We start from the raw sequence: 16,968 nt of genomic DNA on the forward strand, positions 1-16,968 counted from the left end.
TTAACGAGGCGGGCATCCTGTATTTTGTCTGGCAGCCTTCTTGGTTGTAAAGAAAATGTTTGTCCAGAGCAGGTCAAATTGGAATCAGCCTAGGACTTTTAACTGGAGCTTTGGGGAACAAATACTTAAAAGGTATCTGTTGGGACTGCTAGGCTGGTAGGATTCATGCTTGCAACTGCTGGGAGCCAGCTTTGCTATCATGTGGGGAGAGCTGCTTGAACTAGAAGCCAACACCACAGAGAGCAGACCTGTTTCATTGAACACGTGGATCCAGCTGTTCTTGAAGCTGGCCCGGTGGGTGGTAGAGGTCAGGGTGCTGATGGCCAGGAGGGATAATAATTTCCTACCCCTCAAATCTGGGAAGTGAAAACAGCAGGGCTGAATGTGCCCACGGGGCATGGCTTCTGTTCAACTGGAAGAGTGGTGAATGGCTATTGGGTGACAAAAACCGTCGGTCTACTATATTCTTACTTTGTTTGCTAATTGTTTTGCTGCATGTAAACTCTTTGTTGCATTAGCTCTTGTTCATGACATCATGTCTGGAGACAGGGTCTGGTAGACTTACATGTGGAATTGGAGACTTCAATTTCAAATCTGCCTCTGCCTGGTTGAGTGGCTTTAGGGTCCTCGTAACCTCTACAAAGTTGAGTTTCTGGGTCTGAAACCTAAGGACAGAGGTGATCGTAATCCATTTGGGCTGCTATAACAAAATACCAGAGCCTGGGTAGCTTATGAACAACAGAAATTTATTTCTCATAGTTCTGGAGGTTGGAAGTCTAAGATCAGGGTGCGAGCAGATTCACAGTCCGGTGAGTATCCTCTTCCTGGGTCACAGTTGGCGTGTTTTCTCTGTAACCTCCCATGGCAGAAAGGTCGAGGGACCTCTGCGGGGTCTCTTTTATGAGGGCACTAATTTTGTTCATGAGGGCTCTACCCTCATGACCTTATCACCTCCCAAATGCCACACCTCCTGATACCATCACTTTGGGGGTTAGGATTTCAACATATGAATTTTGGGGGAGGCAAATGTTAAATCTATAGCAGAGGTACTTTCCCCATAGGATGGGGGAGAGGGAAAGTATGTAAGCACCTGTCATAGGGCCTGGTGTGGAGCAGGTGCCCCATACAGATGTTATTACAAAATATTGAGTATAGTTCCCTGTGCCATAGAGGAGATCCTTCTATCTATTCTATGCCTTCTTTGAATGACCGTAGCACTTGTTGTCTGTATCATTTTTATGTCTGTTGTTGCTTTGTGACTGAAAATGAAAAATTTCTATTTGTCCATGTCCTGGCCCTTACATAAAAATGTGTTCATTTATCTATTTCATATTTATTGACTACATCTTAGACACCGTGTTAACTGCTGGTTCTAGATGTTAGTAAAATATAGACCTTCCTGCTCAAAGGGTCACAGTATTTGTGGGAAAGCAAAAAATGAACAACCTATGTCTCTAAGAGCTTTGTACTTCCCAAAGAGAACACACCTCGTAGGTACAATAAATCCATGTATCATACGTAAATGTATAAATAGTTAATGGGATTATACACCTGAGATAACTGCTTTTCGATTCTGAGGAAATGATGATTATATTTCACCAGGAGCTCAATACCACTCTGAGAATGAGGGCTTAACCCCCGACTTGACTCACTGCCTCGCTTTCCTATATAAAAATACACAAGTCTGTACATACGCTCTAGAAAAAGGCTTATCTGGCATGAATTTCAGATAGCAAGAAGAAAACTTCAAGAGGTTCAGAGAAGCATCCAGAAGCTCAGATGACTGTCTGGCACTAATACAACTTGCTTGACAGGAAAATAGAGCTGTAAATCTCACAAAATTAGATGATCTTTTAAGAATTTCAAAACCTCCTGCTATTAATTGGAAATCCTACAAGAATAGCTTCTTTTAAAATGTACTGATAATATGCTTTACAGCTTAATATTCAGAAGCCTATGTTTTGGCTAAGTGAGCTTCAGGAAGGAAGGAAATTTGCGGTTTACCTCCACTTACTTTGGAACCGCTGGTTCCAAAAATCTACTTCTATGCACAGTCATCTTATCATCTGTAAAATGGAGGCAACTCTAAGACAACAGAGTTACAGAGATGTTGCACAGCTCCATGTGTCATTGTCTTCATTTGTTTCAGAATACCAATAACATCTAAGCGACTACTGCAAGAGTGCTATATTATTTGGGGTCATCTAGTGCAGCTCTGTCAAAGTAAAGAAAAGGGACCTAGAATGACTATAATTTTCCCAAGAGGACACAATTATTTTATGGTAAAACTGGGACAAGAACCCTGATCTCTTGGATCCCATTCCATTGTTCTTTCATTGGGTTCTGAACAACCCAGAGAAATAAAGAGAAATAAAACTCCTGTGTGCTGTGTCACTGGTACAGGACATGGCAAGATTGGAATTGGAGCACTACATATTAAGAGGTATCTGAGAAATTCTTCAAACTAATTGAGATATATACCAGGTACTTAGAAAACAGTATGTTTTATGAAGATGATTCTGTGCAATGAACAGAACTGGTAACACACACTGGAAGGTGAATTCTCATTTTCTGGCACCTTGAAAACGCCACCTCAACATACACGTTAAAATAAACATTTGAACTGGGTCATATTTAATTCTGCATGCTCTTGTAAGTCAGCAAAATATTCCGTATATCATTTAAGTTGTCACTCACTTTTTAACTTGACTTTCAATTTCTAAAAGTCTTTCCAAACATAAAACAGAGGTGGGAAAATGGTATGGGAAGCTGCAGAGATGAAATAAGCTTATTTCATTAGGCATAAAGATGAATATCCAAACAAATTCATGGCTGAAAGTGTCCAAATCTACTGTCTTCGTTTTGTAGTCAAAGCTTCCGGAAAAATATGCTAATGGATTCCTTATTACCCGAATGCCCCATATCAGTTTCAGTAGGTATCATTATATCTTATGGAAATTTTTCTCAGTGACAGTGAAAGACATCCTGGCTGAACATCCCCCTGCCCATGACACAGAGATGATGGTCTCAAGCTATCTTGAAGGCATTGGAGCCCACACTATCCGTTACTAATATTAATGGAGGATAAAACTTCATATTCTGTTTGCTCTATATTTGTTCAATCACTTCTTTCCTTCATTAAACTGGATGGCCCATAACTGAGTCTGTAGTGTGTCTATCATTGGAAACTGAACAAAGTTTTGTTGGTTTTATTAATGTCATACATTTCTAGGGAGGGTCTATTCAATAACTAAGTCTAGTTTCACAGTTACAAATAAATTATGATGTAACTTTGAATAAATTAAGCTCATCATAAAGGAAGGATACTGAGAGTTGCTACTACCCCTTCCTTGAGGGACTCTCGTAAAGCGCTGAGTAAAGTAACAGAGGTGTATATGTATGCATATATTTTCAATGATATTTGTACAGACTTAAAAAGAACTCTACAGAATGCATTATAAAAACCTTAATGCTGTGTGTCCCTAGTTCCCAGCTCTCTCATTAGAACTACTTAAATGAACACAATCTTATCTGTTAGGATAGCTATCAGAGTACTCCAAATACTACTTCTTGCAGTACCCTGTCCCAACAATTTGCCATCCTCTTCCCATTAGTCCTCAAGTCAGAAGCCCCGAAGATCTGTTCATTAATTTATGAACACATTTCTTCATCCAGCCAAGAAAATTGATTGATCCCTTACCAAATTTCAGGCACCATTCTTCAGTATGATTTATAGGCATGTTCAGGAAACACAGCAGTGATTAACACAGATGAATATAGTCTCTCTTGAGCTGAGGGGGGAGACAAAAGTAAATAAGCAAATATAAAATCATAAGTATAGGGCTTCCCTGGTGGCGCAGTGGTTGAAAGTGCCCCTGCCGATGCAGGGGACACGGGTTCGTGCCCCAGTCCGGGAAGATGCCACATGCCGCGGAGCGGCTGGGCCCGTGAGCCATGGACGCTGAGCCTGCGCGTACGGAGCCTGTGTTCCGCATTGGGAGGGGCCACAACAGTGAGAGGCCCGCGTACCGCCAAAACAAAAAATGCTATGAAAACAAAACCTATGGATGGAGACCTACATGAAAGATGGAAGAGTATAATAATGGCCAGAGTACATTACTGTGGCAGAAGCAGCAGCCCTTAAGGAGGACAACTTTATAAATTACAAATTGGATTTAAATAGACAGGGAATTGAAAGTGGAGACATTATTTTCTGCAGAAGATGATGGACAGGGGAGAATAAAGAAAATAAAACTGAGATTGTTAGCAAAATACAATGCTAAACATATAAATTAGGACTGAGTCCTTAACTTTCATTTTTACTAATGAGTGGGTGAGTATAGATTACTGACTACACAGAACCAAACCTGGGAACACATTTTATATTTATGATCTTTGTGCCTAAAACTAGATTCTCCTGCAATTTAATATGACACTAGGACAATGACTTGCCAAGTTTTAGATTAATCACTCTTACACAAAGATTTTTCATTCATATAATCTCAAACAAATACTGTGTCACCAATTAAGTTCCAGATCCTATGCACTCTGGCTGAAGATATAAATATCTTGCAAGCCCAGCGTCACTTTCCTCTTTCTCTGGTAACAAATCACACTTTCTATTATGACAATGGCCCCAGTTATCGGCCCAGGAATAAACACTTGACTCAGGAAGAGCCAATTAAAGCCCTCCTTTAGAGTTGATCGAGAGCTTTAAGGTTAGAGTATTTCAATCTTACGAAATTTTTGTAAAACAAAATTATTTCAAAATCTACTAATTATTCTTTAAGTTCTAGAAACTGCATTCTGCGACTAAGAGGACAATTTATTTGCCGTCGTTTCTGCTCTGCCCACTTTATGTTTCTGTTATTGTGAGATAAAGGCAGTGGGGAATGGCAAACCAATTCTGATTCATTCAACACATGAGTGCTTCCTAGGTACAAAACACCATTCTGAACATTGTCCGAGGTAAAAAGATAAATAATACCTAGCCCCTTATAATACCTAGCCCCTTACCCTCAAGGATCTTCCAGCTTAGCAAGGGAAATAAAACATGCACACAGATGACTGCAACAAAAAGAAGATAATGATTGCTGCCAGATGTTTGGGGAGAATGAGGAGAGCAAAGAGAGAACACAGAATAAGGCAACATTCAACAGTCAGCCAAGAACTATTTGTTGAGCAATTGCAAGCTGTGACCTGGAAATGGAAGAGGAGAACATAGATCTTCACATGGGCAGGTGAAAAATCAAGTGTTATTACTTGTAACACAGCTCTTCAAATATATTTTTTGGCACCAAGTGCCTACTAAATAGCCTTAAATTAAAAACTAAATAAGGATACAGTCTCTATCAAATATAGCCTCAGGTACTGATGCCTAAATACTAGGATCACAGTATTTGTGTTCCCAAGGATGCCTTTCTATTGCTTTGCTTTTTTCCCCCTTTCCAAATTAGCTAATGCTGCCATACCAGGATATCTATTTCACTTGTTCCAGCCTTTTTGATCCAATGTATTGAATAGCAGAATAGGTGAGTTACAAGAGGATATTTTGATTTCAAACAACAGAAATAAAATACTATATAATTGAAAAGAAAGAGGCAATCTTTCAGGCACATGTGGATCCAGGAGTTCACATGTTCTAACCAGGCCCCTTTCTCTCTTCCCCACCCCTTCTTCTCTCTGCCTTTTCTCCTCTCTGGTATTTCTCATTATGGGATCCAAATATTTCCCTGTTCATGTGGGAGCTTCTGGCACAGCTGCGGGCTTATACGCTCGCAGCTCCAGGGCTGGCTGGAAGGGGCGGGCGCATCACAGCATCAGGTTGCACAAGGTGTGCACTTATATAGCAGGGCATCACATCTATGAGTGATGGATGATCACATTGTATACAGGGGTAGCTTCGCATAGTTTTTACATCACTTTTCTTGAAGATGGCAGTAAAATGGTATGTTTTTACAAAATCAAATAGTGTAACATTGTCCAAAAGATATACATAAAGCATTTCGAGGAAGGAGGCTCCTTTTTCTTTTAACTCCGGCACGGATTGTCTATTGGACAGTGGTAACCCTATGTCATCAACCTCTTTACTCCAGCAGAAGTCCAGGGATTAGCCCTGCATAACTCTTGTTAGCCTCTATTCCCTTCCTTGAACACTGTAGCCAGAAGTTTTTTTCCTCCTCAAACCTTAAGTATTGAAACCTGGAGGAGGGGCATGTCTGAAAAGAAAATGATGGACTGGACTCTCCCTAGAAGGAAGATAAATGGGTGGTCAACAAGAAAAAAAATAAAATCCTCTGTACCAGGAAATGTTTGAAGTGTTGTTTGGGTATCAAAAAACAGGTGCCCTACACATAAAGCAACAAAGGATATTGGTCTAAAAAGAACACCATGGCGAAAGGTGCATGACCTATTTCAACAGAGGATTTGAAAGTTAAAAGTTAACATGTAAAACATTCAATTCAGTTTCATCATTTTACAGATGGGCAAAGTAAAACTCAGGCACAGGAACAGAAGTGCCAAGGTCAGACAGGTGGTTGGTGGAAGAGACAACCAACTTCCCAACTTCTGACTTTTCAGCGGTGTGTGTGTGTTGTTTTGTTTATGTGCAAGGACATTTTTCTTTAGTACACTAACATTACAACAGAAAGTATAGTCTTGTTTTGGTTTTCTCTGCGCCCTCAATTCTGTATAAGACAGTTTCGCTGCACTCCAACAGAAAGGCTCAGCAAGAGTAGAGACCACCATAAGCAGTACACGTGGGCACCAAGGGCAGATACATTGCCCTTCCTTGTGTAGGAACTAGGGCCACTTGTTGCTTTAATGGGCCAAGTTTGGGCTGGACCTGCAGGAGGGGACACCTTTGAAAAACAGCTTCCTAACTGCACTACAACCTGCTCTGGCATCCTGATTCCACTCCCCAAACCCCCCAAATCTTCAGCCAGAAAAAAAAAAAAAGAAGAATGGATCACTGGATCACTGGATCGATGGGGAGATTTCTGTCTGCTCCTCCTACTGCCACCTCTTTCTTGCTATTTCCTGCCCGAGGAAACCTGACATCAGCCCAAAAGCATCTCTGGAAATGGGCAGGAGGGAGCCTTACACCTGTCAGCGCCAGAGAAGAAAGTGCGCTCTGCAGAGTTCTCAGTTGTTCCATCTCTTGCGATGAAAGGAAGAAAAGGAGCGAATCCGCCACAGATTTACTAGAGACCAGGGTTACTTCATCCGGCTCCGGCCACAGTAACCCCTGAAGACCAAAGATGCATTTCCATTCCCAGCATTTCTTGTTGGCGTCGTTCCCTACAGGCTAGCCCAGTGCCTGGCCCCGGGGAAGTCTCTGCGTAAAGGTTCTTTAGGTCATCAATCAGCCTCCTGTGTGTATGTGTGTTTTTCTTAGGAAAAACTGGCACAGACGAATTAGCAGTACAGACTGGGGTCTCCCTACTACCCTTCATGCTTGGCGGCATCACCTTCCACTACCTCGCATTCTCCCGGCGCTGACAGTCCCGGCTCCGGACCTCAGGGTTGGAAGCAGTCAGCCCCAGCTAGAACCGCCCTGTCCGGGGCTGATGCCACCCTGTGCCTAGAATGTGCGTGTGGGTGCAGGCGGGCGAGCGAGCGGCTTCTACAGTGAGACCGAAGCAGGAGCTCAGCCTTCGCCTGCGACCTGCAATCCCCAGATTCCCTGGGGACCTCGAAACTCCGAATCGGAGGTACTCCCCCCCCCCACAGCCGCCCACCCATTCCCTCCCCCCTTACCTCAGCACGCAGCCCCTCCCTGCGTGATGATGCAAAACCGTGGGGAGGGTGGGCGCTGGGAAGGGTGGGGAGAGCCTGAAAGCGGGCGAGGGTGGGAGGGAGTGGGCGGAGGAGGAGAGGGAGCCGAACGCGCATTTAAAGCGATAGCCATCCTCGCTCTCTCCCCAGTGCTGGGCTGTTGGAGAGCTCGAGGTGCAAGCCACCGAGCGCGAGCTCGAGCGCGGCGCGCTGGCCGGGGAACCCAAGAGCGCACGGCGCCCCAAGCTGGCAGGCGCCGCGGGACCCCCCACCCTCGCCGGCTGCCCTTCCCCGGGCGCCCCTACCCTCCTCGCCCGCAGGAGACCCTGGGCTTCCCCGGAGGAGCTCACCCCAAGGGGCCAGGACTCCGGCGAGCCCGCCACCGTCCCCTCGAGTGCCGCCGCCACCACCGCAGCCGCGGGAGCAGCAAGGTCCAGCTGGGGAAGCTGCTCCGCGCCCTGACTTTGGTGACGTTTCCCTGCTGCGTGCTGGAGGTGCTTCTGTGCGCGCTGGCGGCGGCGGCGCGCGGCCAGGAGATGTACGCCCCGCACTCCATTCGGATCGAGGGGGACGTCACCCTCGGGGGGCTGTTCCCGGTGCACGCGAAGGGTCCCAGCGGAGTGCCCTGCGGCGACATCAAGAGGGAGAACGGGATCCACAGGCTGGAAGCGATGCTCTACGCCCTGGACCAGATCAACAGCGATCCCAACCTGCTGCCCAACGTGACGCTGGGAGCGCGGATCCTGGACACTTGTTCCAGGGACACTTATGCGCTCGAACAGTCGCTCACTTTCGTCCAGGCGCTCATCCAGAAGGACACCTCCGAAGTGCGCTGCACCAACGGCGAGCCTCCGGTTTTCGTCAAGCCCGAGAAAGTAGTTGGAGTGATTGGGGCTTCGGGGAGTTCGGTCTCCATCATGGTAGCCAACATCCTGAGGCTTTTCCAGGTAGGGGGGCGCTCCCTCCGGGGCAGAGCGCGCCGTAGCTCCCCGCGCTCTTTATCCTGAAGGCTGGCTTGGACTCCAGGGGTGCGGGGTCTGGTCAGCCTTCGCTCATTTCCACCCTGGAGATCCTGCCGAATCCCTCCCACCTCACCCGAGGAGGTACTTGCCCTGCTTGATTCCTTTCCCTTCCATCTCTCTCCTGTCCGCGCTCCACTCCATCCGGCTTGACATTCTGGATTTATGGCCCCATTGACAAGAAACAGTCTCCGAAAAACAAGGCGATGATTTAAATGGGTTTGCATTCGAGTGAAATATGGTTCCAAAACAGGCTTGTAAAAGTGCCGGGCTCCTGTGAGAGCCACTTAGGCGCAAGGAATATGAAAGATGAGAAGACGCCTAGAAACTAGGCATTTCTCAACTCCCCAGCTTCCCTGCCCCAAGCCGCCCGACAAGCTGCAGCTGCCTTGGAAAATTTCGAGAAGAGCTTAGGGAGGCAGTTCTTAAACCGAAGGCTAGGTCTTCACCTACATTTGGACGTGAATTGCCCATTTCGCTCGGGTTGGATTTCCCGACCTGTCACCTATCTCTGCGAGGGCATGGGGCGGAAGGCGTGGGGACTGTCCTCAAGCGGGGAGAAGCCACCCGCAGACGTGCCCCCAGGTGATTTGCTCTGGGCAGTTGTTTGCACCGTCTAAACTGCCTTTGCGATCCGGCCACTGGCAGGAGCCGGGCGATCAGCTTTCTACTCCTGCCAGCTCAGAGCCCGGAGGTGAGCTCATGCTAACTGCGAGACACAGTCGCTTTTTCTGCACCCACCCTGTGCCCATCCTTTCCCACGACCTCCCTAACGCAGCCCCCAACCCCAGTCCTGGGTTTTGAGGACGATTCTCAGAGCCAGACAAGAAGGCGCCTGGAGGGAGGCAGTAGGGTGCGCTGAGCAAGGCCGGGCGGTCCTCTAGCTCCGGGTGCAGGCGGGCAACGGCGGAAGATGCGAGGACGGCGGATCGGGCCCGCTGAACGGTGGGCGGTGCTGCAGTGCTCTCTCACGGCCTGCTCCCGCAGCCTCGGCCCCACGGCTCCTGTGCCGCCCTGGGTATAGATGGATGGCTTCTGGATGAAGAAATTGAGTTTCAGGGTCTGCGTGACTATGGGTTCTCTTGTTTCGCTGTCTTTCTTCCTGTGTGTCTCTCTCCTTGTGTCTCTTTCTCCCTGCTTTTTTTTTTTTGTCTCTCTGTTTTTATGTTCTCCCTTTCAATTTCTGCCTCTCTTTTCCTTCTCTACCCCTATCTCCAGGTTTTTTGTTCATCTCTGTCTTGAAGTGATCCTTTCCTAATGCACAGCTCTCTCCCTGCCTGGTAGGACCCAAGCTCAGTTAGTCCCTTCTCCAGATGTTCTGGCTGACCCTTATGCTCCCCGTAGCTAAAAAGTCGGCTCCCTCTCAAGTGCCTTTCCTGAAGCATGTTGGGTTTCTGGAGGGGACTCCTTGTGAGATTCAAGCTGTCACTACATCAGCACCCAGGGGTATGAAGTTTGTGTTTGTGCCAGAAGGAGGGGTGCCTGTCTAAAGCTGCAGCCTGGTATGGCCCCTCTGAGCCTCTGAGCATCCCTAGCACCTGTTGAGTATGCCACCTCTAGATGTTTGCAAGGCCAAAAGTGCTTCTGGGCAGCCTTCACTTTGAGGTAATGCTTTCAGGAAGAGCCTGGGTTGTCGGAAGCAAAACCCAGAAGCACTTCCTTTACCTCTGAGCTTAAACTAGAGAACCTGAGGAGGCAGCGCTGCAGGGAGGATGAGGCCAGAGGTCACCTGAGAACCACAGGGGCAACTCACAGTATTTTTACTGGAGCTCTGGGGGTTGAAGGCACATTTGCTGTTTGACATTTAAAAACTTATTTTGGTGCCTTCACTTGGAGCTTGGGAGCTTGCAGATGGGCCTGCCTGTCGAAAAAAGAGTGAAATCTTAAAGTCAAGAGAGAGCTTGCAGACTAGGTGAAGGATTGTGTTTGCTGAAAAAGATTCCAGGGGGAGCTGATTCCTTCTCCGGTGTGTGGATCTGAGGCACTTGCAAGAAAAGAGAACGCTTGCCTTATGGTTAGTTCCCCCCTTCCCTGGGCTGGGAAGGAAAGGAACTGAATGCCAGCATTAGCAGTGTGCGTTGGGACCAAAACCATTCAGAGAAAACACTGTCATTTTCCTCTAATTTGCAAATTGCAGCTATTCATGTTGGATTGAACAGCTGAGGGAAAAGAGCCCCCAGTTTTCACCTGCATTTATTGAGAAGAGGCTGGTAGTAGGAGGGATGCACCAACTTGTAGCTTGTGCTGCAAGCTGGATATAAGCTTGGTGTGAGCATCCTGGTTAACCACTGCCCATGTTCAAATATACAGAGATAGATTCCAACAATCTCTTCCAGTAGCCTTATTTTTGCGTGTGATCTTAGAAGCTCCTGGCATGTAAGTCCAGCCCCCAGTTTCCCAGCCTCTGTAAACCTGCAAAATGAATAGAGAGAATAGTGGAACACAGACCCCTTGTTCAAAGACACAGTCACTTTAGGGAAAGAGGAAAAGAACGGGTAGGTGAATCTTCTCTGGGATTGCAGGGTTCAGCTCAATGAAGACTGTCCTGTATAAAAGAAACTCCTCTAAATGGTTGAATTCTTAGCTCTCCAGAGATTTGAGTTTTCTTTTCCCCAGTCCCTGTGGGTTGCTGTGGGGAATGTGCCAAACCTATCATTTGAGATAAAAATTTATGGTGAGGTAAGCTTCTAGGCTGGGGGAAGGAAGACTTAGTGACTGAAATGGGGGATGCTAAGCACTGGGGGGCAGGAAGGAACAAGGAGCTAGTAATGGATGTAACAAATGCTGCAGCTGCCAGCAAAGCCTGGATTGAAGGTCCTTCCTGAAAATGAGGACCCGGGCAAGAATGACCACTCAGATGTAAACAGTGTCTCTGACTGGGAATTCTCATCTGCCTGCCGGTGGGCCAGAGCTGAGCAAGTCCTTTCTCTCCTCTGTATGCACACTGAATTGGTTAGTAAGTGACATGTCAGAGGACAGGAATCATATTCAGTGGATCTTTCAAATCCAGGAGTTTGAGGCTAATGAAATTAGTGTGTGGCCAGGGCTCTGCCAACTAGAACTAAGTCACTGCAGCCACCCTGCAATGCATTTTCAGCCTGAAGGGAGCATCAGGGAGGAATTTCGGGAGATTTGTTTCTGAGCCTGTACAAAATAATACTCTCCTAATGCTAAGAAAGATTAAATGTAAATTAATATTGACTACGAGTAACATATTTAAAAAATAATCGCCGAGTGGGGGATGGCTTAAAGTGGAGAGATTATATAATATGGTGTCCAAAGAATAAATCTCCTCTGACCACTGTTTCATGGGCTATAAGTAAGATCTATTACAATGGAAAGTAATGGGAACGTTTTTATTCAAGGCTTCTCTGCTATTGACTTGAGAGCAAACACTCTGAGAGTATAAATTACTCTTGCTGTGTGCTGACTCTGAATGAACAATATTTCATGTGCAGTGACATGGTCTAAGCTATAGACTTGGAATTGAATGGCATCTGTTTCAATTGTTTTGTTCTCTCAAGAGCAACTAGATAGAAAAAAGTGGTCAATTTGACCCTTGTGGGAGCGTGTTGCAAATCTAAACCTGTGTCCCTCATACCATAAATGAAATACATTTGTAAATTTGTAAGTGTTTTCCTTCTGTTCATTGATGGTTGAGTATAATCTCAAACTTCGGCAGCAACATTTTATACATAAGTACTTGGTTTTCTTCCTTTCTTCTTTCTCTTTCTCCTCTCTCTCTCTCTCTTTCTCCATCTTATGTAATTGGATAGAACTGGGCACCTAGGATGATGTGGTGTTACTATAGTGGGATTTTTTTAAAAAAACAACAACAACTCTAAGTTACCCTTTTAAAAATTTCATAAATACAGGTGTCAGTGCCATTTGGAATAGTCTCTATAACAATTTCTGTCTCCACATTTACTGTGTTTCAGCAAATTTACCTAACAGATGGTGAGTGGGCAATTTTTAAAGGGGCATTTTTTAAAAGAGCGGAGAGGGAAGGAATAGAGACAGGCACATACTATATTTGAAGTTACCTCCACGTGTATTTTATGTATGTATACCCATACAATTAAGAAGTCTTTGGATGTTTTATCTTCAAGAATAATTCAGATAATGGATTACTTGAATATCATAAACATTTAGGGTTTAACAGATTTGTTACATATAGACGTTGTATCATGGATTTAAAAGACCATAGCCAGCGGGCAGCGGCGGGCGGAGCGACCGAGGGGCGGCGCGGGCTGGGCGGCGGGTGCGGGGGTCCGTGCTTCCTCGCGCTAGAGGGCTGGGGTTCGCCGGGGACGCGGGGTTGCTCCGCGTTGCCAGGTTACCGAGCGCTTGCCCTGCGCCCGCTCTTCCGCCCGGGCCGCCCTCGGCACCGCCTGAGCCGCGGTGCGGGCTGCGCGGGGCGCCGGTTCCGCGGAAGCCTGGGTCGGGCGCTGCGTCCGGGACTCTCGTCGCTCGTGGACGGGGCGCAGGCACGCGGGGGACGTAAGGCGCCGACCTGGGCCTCCCCGGCGTTCCGGCTCCGCTCAGGGCGCCCGCTCAGGGGCCTCCGGCGCGAGGCCCCCTTCGTGGTCAAGATGGCGGCGCCCAGGCGGGCCGCGCCGAGGTGAGCTGGAGCTGGGCCCGGAAAGGGGTCAGTCAGCCACGCCCAGGACTTGGACCCCGGGCTCGTCTCCCGGGGAGCGGCGGGTGAGTGGGTGCGGCCGCGCGTAGGTTCCTCTCGTGGGGTGGTCAGCTCTCCGTGCGTGTGCAGACTTCTGTCGTCTGATAGTCAGATCTGGGGTGGCCCAGGTTGGAGGCGAGGGTGCTTGATGGGGGAAACCTGAGGGGTTTAAGGACTCTATTGGGATCATTTCAGACCTCAGCAAGAAGCTGAGCAAGTTTTCTCCTCTGTTTCCGGCTAAGTTTTCTCCCTTCTCTGAAGACGCCAGCTTTTCTGAATCATCTTGTTCCCCGGGGGGATACAGTTGGTGGTTCTGACCGTGGAACGTAGGACCCGGCGCGGGGAAGCCTGAGCTGGTTCTAGTTACTTTGTTTGCAAAGCACTTGTCTTGTGTTTGGAATCTTTGTGTATGTAACCAACGTTGGGAAGAGCCAGCGTTTTCTCCTCCAAAACACTGCGAGGGGTAACTTTATACGTAAGAAACAAGTGGGCGTTCACATCCATCTCTTTTCCAACCATTAAGTTTTGGTTGTGTTTCCTTTAAGTTTGTCTCGTTCTGAAGTGATAACAAAAGCAAAACAAAACAAAAAAAAGACCATAGCGAATTACACAAAGTATACTCTAGTTTCAGTCCTGCCATTAATTAGCTTAAGTCATTTAATTTTTCTAGGCCTCATTTTTCTCATGTGATGTTTTTTCTTTGAAAAAGTATAGTTTCTAGAAGTCGCTAATCTCTGTGTCATAGTTCAGCTTGGAGAAAACCTGTTCTTATCCAAACTCCATGACATTGTATTTCCAGCTCCAACTTTGGACTTTGAGTGAGTTGGGGGCAACTTTTTAAGGATATTTTCACACAGCTTTTTTAGTTAATATCAGTCTAGCTGACTTGTCATACTCAGACTTTCTCCCATATTCTTTTACCAGTGTGTTCCTTAGTCATATATATAAAGACTGTTGTGGGAAAAATGACCTCCTGGGTCAGCTTACTGCATGGTCATCGACACAGGACAGGGAGTAAGATTCTGTGGATTTTACAGAAGCAGATACAGGTTTCATTAACCATGTCCTCTCCCCTTTCATCTTACAAAAACAGCAGGCTTTTCTTGGAGAACTGCCAGATAATGCCATTCTGCCTCCTCATGAGCCCCGGGGATGAGTCGCCCAGGGACTGAACTCCAGTAAAGCAGGTGATTGGCTCATGGGTAGGCATCTGACCTCGGCTAAGTCTATCAGACTGCTCCCCAGGACTTTTCTTTCAGAGCAAAATGGAAGAATTGTCTTTTCTCTCTGGAATTTCTAAGCTGGGGAGATATGACTCTGGGACTCTCAGTGACCATCCAGCACAAGGAGAGACTTTCTGTAAAATAAAGTCTTGCAGAGGTAAGCAGGGCTGAGGGATGGAGAGAGAGCTGGAACCCTGCTGATACTCTGGAACTTCCAGATCCAACTGTATCTGGCTGCATCCCTGAATTTCTAGTACTTGTTTGTTGAGGTTGTTGTTGTTGTTTGGTTTTTGTTTTTAAATTTCCTTTGACTATTTTGAATTTGTTTTCAGCCATGTGCATTTGAAAGCATCATAGCTAAAAGAGCTAATTTCCTACATTAATGTCAGGTTTGCTGACTGGCATTCCTTAAGTGAAAAATAATATCCGCTATTTTCTTTAAATAAAATCCTTCTAGCTCAGCTTTGAGATATTCAAAACTCTGCCTCCTACCCCCCTCTTTTCCAACATTTACTATATCACCTTGAAGCATTTGTGACCACATCTTTCCCATCTAGACGCAGTTGAGAGAGAGAGCAAAGACTTCTGATATAAACTGCAACCTATGCGCCTCCTACCTGGAAGCTTTAGAACATACTTGATTCTTGTCATTAAAGCAAATCTCTTGTTGTCTCCAGGGCACAGAAGCATTTTCATGGCATAATGGAGTACAAAGTACATTAAGCCTAACTCTACTTCTCATCCTCTTTTACTTTAAATAGGCAGAAAAGAACAATCTCAAACACATTTTTCCAACAAATAAAATACATATACGATTATGTTTAGAAGACGTTTATGCAACATATAGTTAGACTGATGAATTAATGGACCTTTCGCCAATTGGCACAGTAAATATATATGTTCAATGTGCTCAATTAAAAAGAAGACAATAACATATTTTTACAGGTTGATTATCTGAGAAGAGTATTGTGCCAGCACACTTGATGCTACAGTATTTCATGCTTGACAGGTAACCTTCTTTCAATTATATTTACTGCTAAATGTTTCTTGGATCAAGCTATTAAATTATAAGGTCAAAAGTAAAATGATATGAAATTACAATGATAAAGGGACACATATCCCACTTTATGAGAATAGAAGTTCTAATTTCTTTTCAGTACTACTAGTAGTGACCACAGTACTAATTTGAGCCCTTACTATGAGCCACTGTGCCCATATACATTTAGTTCTTACAGTAGTTCTGCAAAGGGCATATAATAATCCACAGTGTAAAGCTGAAGAAAGTGATTCTCATAGCTGAAAGTCACATAGCTGGTGAGTGGCAAAGTCTAGATTCAAACTTAGAGTCGTCTGACAATGCCCAGGTTGTTGACCACTATGTACACTGCTCAGTTGTTGCACCAATAAAGAAGTGCTTGAAATAATTATAGATTTGCCTACCCTGAAACTGCAGTGATTTAAAGACATCAAAGTTGCGAGTTGCTTAACCACATCTACTTACAGTAAGAAATTACATTTTATTTCATTTCTAAAACAAGATTAATTCTGCAGGCCCATCGAAACTTGAGCACACAAATCCTACCTCCAAATGAAAGATGCTTGTTTTCCATTATTCAACACATGGCCCTGTACAGAGGCAATAAATATATAGTAGAATTTTCATTCAAATAAGTGAGAAGAGAGGTTTCTTCTTGTCCTGATTCAGTGCCCATCATTATGGATTATGATGGCTCTTCCCAAACTTTACTTCATTCACTCCACTCTTTCTACAAAACTCCAGTAATGGAATCCATCATTCAGATATATGTGCAAAGCGAAAGGACTGTATTAATACAGTTGCTGAAAGTCAAGTTGATAGAGCACAGGAAATACATCCTAATAAATGCAACATTAATGTTTGTGTGGGCCTTGGAGTGAGGGGTAGAAGAATTTTCAGTTTAATGGAATATTTTGCCTCTTGCTATGAAAGTGTGGCTTAATAGTCTTGTAATTGGTCATTTACAGAATCCTCCATCTCTGGGTTTCATGCTTTCTTTACTCTGCAGCTGTTGATTCCTTCTCTTGTTCTGGATGGAAGATAGCAACGAAGCCACTTCAAAGGGCTCAGCCTGCCTTTTTGTGTTATTGTTTAGATGAAGATATTTCCATTTATTAAAGCACACTATTTAAACATTTTTATCATGTTTCAAACTTGACTGTGTCCTGAAGGTATGAGCACAGGCAGACATAATGGGGGATGTTTTCCAGGAGAGAACATACCCTTATCAAAGGA

At 45.5% G+C, this 16,968-nt stretch overlaps 1 protein-coding gene across 9 annotated transcripts in view; it reads left to right on the forward strand.

Annotated features, from left to right (window-relative positions):
- Positions 1-13,207: 13,207 nt before the first annotated feature.
- LOC132508361 (UDP-N-acetylglucosamine--peptide N-acetylglucosaminyltransferase 110 kDa subunit-like) overlaps positions 13,208-16,968 on the forward strand; it is a 162,041-nt gene continuing 158,280 nt past the window's right edge. For 5 of the 9 annotated variants that reach the window (XR_009536552.1, XR_009536555.1, XR_009536553.1 and 2 more), the window contains exon 1: positions 13,208-13,416. The gene's annotated coding sequence lies outside the window, so the exon portion shown is untranslated. Of the gene's footprint in view, positions 13,417-13,446; positions 13,500-15,641; positions 15,706-16,968 lie in introns of those variants that run through there. The other 4 variants (XM_060128499.1, XR_009536550.1, XR_009536551.1 and 1 more) reach the window with 4 other exon arrangements.

This window comes from Lagenorhynchus albirostris, chromosome 17 (assembly GCF_949774975.1).
Source record: "Lagenorhynchus albirostris chromosome 17, mLagAlb1.1, whole genome shotgun sequence".
NCBI classification, from domain to species: Eukaryota; Metazoa; Chordata; class Mammalia; order Artiodactyla; family Delphinidae; genus Lagenorhynchus; species Lagenorhynchus albirostris.